The sequence below is a fragment of the Gossypium hirsutum genome, chromosome D10, assembly GCF_007990345.1.
Source record: "Gossypium hirsutum isolate 1008001.06 chromosome D10, Gossypium_hirsutum_v2.1, whole genome shotgun sequence".
NCBI lineage: Eukaryota > Viridiplantae > Streptophyta > Magnoliopsida > Malvales > Malvaceae > Gossypium > Gossypium hirsutum.
Window position 1 is genome coordinate 51,893,343 of NC_053446.1, and position 4,651 is coordinate 51,897,993.

The following is a 4,651-nucleotide window of genomic DNA, read 5'->3' on the forward strand; positions in this document are numbered from 1 at the left end:
CCAACACTCTCAACTCATAAAGCATTGTGCTATTTCCGTTGAATGGAACTATGTTCAACATTCCCTTATCTCTCCAAAGCTATATCCAAGCACAATACCTATCATAATAATGAGGGTGATTATTCACAATCCTATGACATGCCAACTATATCCAATGGTTCCTTAAGGTCACAATGCCAAAATATCTCTTTAACAAATTCAAAATATTCAGTATAATAGAGCTCGCAATTAAGAAGAGCTCGCACATTATAACACAATTTACAATTTAAAATTCACAAATAATATAACTTTCATGCAACATATATTGCACACATAACACAGTTCACATATCACTCATGACATAGATCACATAAATCATTGTTAGCATATTTTATTTAGTATAGGCCAAGTAATAGCTTAGCTTACATATAATACAAATCAAAATCTCACAATACACAGTTTGGAAAATTAATATAGTTTACCATATTAATACATATTACAAAATTAACACAGTTCACCATAATGATATAATTCACCAAGTTAACTTGGTTCACAATATACCACATTACACAAATATAATTGGCTCGCACTATAGTTGAACTCGTACCTAGCATTTCACACTAATATAATTTTGCACTAATCAGAGCTTGCATTATCATAGAGCTCATAATTCACATATTGGTTCGTGCATGCATATATGTACATTATCAATAAAATTCACATGTTATAAGAGTTTACGTTATATTTTTTATTAGATCACAGGCATTACAAAACCCATATACGTATATCTTATATAAAACATGACCCATATATGCTTATATATGATATATATAATCAAGACCCAAGTATATATATATTATATATATAACATAACCCATGCATATATATATTACATATATACACATATCTTTTTAGTACATTAGCTCGCATTTGATATTATGCTCACATACACACACACAATAATTAAATGCACAATTCGCACACACTTATCACGTTAAGTACATGGTTTACAGCTACGACCTACCTATTTTATTCCTATAACTACATGTACGTTTCAAATTCATGCATTTGGCTCATTAAAATCAGACAACATGCATACCCTACACTCAAACAAAATTGCAATGGCTTGCTCCAGGAGAAATCAAGGTTCGCATATTAATTAAGTAGGGGTTTTGCATATGTTACATTAGCCTGCATACTGGAGTTTAAATGCAGTATATTAGGCTACTCACCTTATTAACTATTGCTTCAACTACCATGCTCAAGTAAGTTTTAATTTGCCTATATCCATGCTTGTAGAGGCTCCCAAATGAATTGGTACTTTTCATACACATCAAACACATTACCAAGACATTACTAATAGAAAAAAATAACATTAAATCATTCAAAAATCGTAGATAAAAGCCTCCTAACCTCTATATTGAAAACTTAACTAGTTTTGCAAAAATAGGCTTTTAACCACTCAAATCTCACTTCTAAGCTTAGATTTCAACTTCATGCATCCTAAATATAATCTAATTACAAATCCAAAGCATTCCAAAAAATGCTTTAATTCCTTACGAATTTGTTCAATTAAGATCAAATACCTTCTAATTAGATCAAAATGAGTTATAATTGACTTAAAAACCAAAGCATATCCAAGAAACACGAGATCCACCATTTTCAAGCCAAAAATTAACTCATTTTTCCGAAATATGAGGTTTCCTAACCGATTTTTGTTCCTAAACCTTTAATTTTATCCAAGTATTACAAATATAAACCTTTAATTTTATCTAATCTCATGAATTTAAAATTTCCAAAAAATTAAGCTTGTATGAACACACAAAAGAGGGAACTCAAAATTCATTAAAATTGGATACGGATCTATCAAATTGAATTCAAATGTCTTCTATTTAGTTCAAAATAGATTAGAAATCAATAAAAAATACTAGGTTTACTCATTATTTTGGATTTCACAATTATTGAACCAAAATTTGATTAAAAAGCTTTAAATCTTAAAAACACTCAACACACTTGATTAAATTGCGAATTAGAAAAACAAAATTGACGAGGATTTACTTATTTTTCTTTAAAATTGGAAGGTGTTGAGGTGTTTGGATAGCTCAATTTAATTAAGGGTTGAATTTGAATTATAAAAACAAACATTAATCAATTTGATTGTTAACAGATGCTAGTGTGGTTGGTAAGAGCAATGAAAAGATAAAACATGACATACTATGAGGATAAGTATGTTAACAAGGCAAGCCAAATGAGTATATATTTAAAAAAAAAATCCTAAAATGAAATTGAACACCCTTAGGAAGACTTGGACTTATCTAGAAAGTTTTTTTAATTGAATATACATATATAAAGTATGTTGAAATATAAAATTCTAATATTTTGTTTCATACAATACCTTCAGTTTCCTTCTAGAAAAGGAATAACACCAAATAGACGGTCTATTATGTATTGTTTTGTTCATATTTGTATTCACACAAAGAATTCTGATTTTATGGATTCGATTTTGTGAAAATTGTAATGAAGTTAATTAAAATAAGGGTTACCAAATCATTATTTTTCAAACAAGAAATTGGATCGAGGTTTATATATTGAATTGTTTTTGACGTTCTAGAGCAGTGAATTTGAATTATTATTTCTCAATATGATTTTAAATGAAGTAAATTATTAATACTAAATATGGATAGAATTATAGGACTAGTCGATGCTTCATGTTCAGCATCCTGGATCAGCCAACTTACTACTTTTCATCAATTCCTATAACAGTTAATACTTATATGAGCATTTTCCTTTCTATATATATATATAAATAAAGTCATAAATTGGAAATTTCCTTAGACATATCTGGGATGCTCTTTTTGACTAATAACAATATATATATATATATATATAAATCCAATCAAAAATTGAAATAATCAAGTTCTTAATCTTCAAGTTCAGTCTATAAATAATATACCAGTTTTCTAGCTTCCCACACATCAAAACACTCACTCACTCATCCATTTCTTCTTCTCTTCTTTCAGCTCAAAGAAAAGACTTGAAATAGTTTTAGAATTATGGGTGTTGTAACTTATGAATTTGAGGTAACCTCCCCAGTCGCCCCGACCAGGCTTTTCAAAGCCTTTGTTCTTGAAGGTGCCAAAGTTTACCCCAAGGCTGCCCCTCATGCAATTAAGAGTGTTGAGCTCGAAGGTGATGGTAAGCCAGGAAGTATTGTGAAGATCAATTTTGTTGAAGGTTAGTTACTTCTTTAATTTTCACTTTTTTTTTTTGTATGTGCTTGATACGAGTATGTCGGATAACAAGTATTTTATTTCCTTAGGTCTTCCATTCCAATATATGAAGCACATGATTGGCGGACATGATGAAAGCAATTTGTCATACAGTTACAGTTTGATCGAAGGTGGACCTCTCGGGACAAGCTTGAGAAAATTAGCTATGAGAACCAATTTGTGGCTGTTGCAAGTGGAGGAAGTGTTTGCAAGAGCTCGATCAAATTTTACACCATTGGCGACTATGTAATCACTGAAGATGAAATCAAGGCTCTCATTCAAAGGAGTGAGGTAGTTTACAAGGCTATTGAAGCTTACCTCTTGGCTAACACTGATGCTTGCAACTAAGATATTAATTTGTTTTCCCTTTGTTATATTAATAAGACTGGTGGTCTTCAGGATTTGATCATCTTTATTTTTATTATACTCAAAGAGTTTGAGTTGTATTATGTTTGATATATATAATGAAATAAAATAAACATACTAAGCTTACAAAAATAATTGGGTTTTACCTCATTTATATTTCGCAAAAACTACAAATTTTCTTTCATATATTCTTTGTGTTTGCAAATTCTCAATCTCAACAAAGTTTGTTTTTAGATAATTGAATTTTTATTTTATGTTCAAAAGAAAGCATAAAAACTGCTACAGTGTAACCATTGTGTAGCCATATGTTTTCAATTTTGACGTATACCCCACAATCTACAAATAGAATTAATTATGTCACTATGTATAATATTTACATTACAAGTCGTGAAAATCATTAGTTAATTGGTTTGATCGTTAGTAATGTTAATGTGGTTGATGGCAGCATAAGTAGATGACACCAGACATGATGTGGGAGGAATGATAATTTGGCATGATGTATACTACACCAGACATCTGGAATGCACGTGGAGAAAAGGTTGTCTAGATAATTCTTCAACGATTGGAATTAAAGATATCAATTAAATAAACTATTAAGTTTCCTAATTAAATATTATATTATGAATTTGTAACATAATAAACTTATAAATTAAATATTTGAATTTAATAAATCATGATAAGTTAATTAATTTAATTGGATAACTCATATTGATAAATTGAACTTGTTAGATTTATGAACATAATTAGTCATGTGAAAGAGTGTAAAATAGAAGAAAGCAATCATTTACAAACTTATCTTTTAATTCTGTTGGTTTGATTCCTAGTTTCTTTTTTTTAACATAATTCTTACTTTCTTAATTTGATGATGGAAATTCATGATATGAATCTATGCTAGGTTTATAACAATTATCTCCCTATAACAACATCCTATTATAGGTGAATAACAACTATCTCTCTATAGTAGGCAAAACCTTGACAAACAAATTGGGGCTATTATAGGCAAGGTTAACTCATGATAATAATAAAATTAGAAAAAA

At 29.3% G+C, this 4,651-nt stretch overlaps 1 pseudogene; it reads left to right on the plus strand.

The window, feature by feature from the left end:
• The first annotated feature begins 2,914 nt into the window (after positions 1–2,914).
• LOC107915928 (major pollen allergen Bet v 1-F/I-like) lies at positions 2,915–3,749 on the plus strand (annotated as a pseudogene).
• The last annotated feature ends 902 nt before the right edge of the window (positions 3,750–4,651 follow it).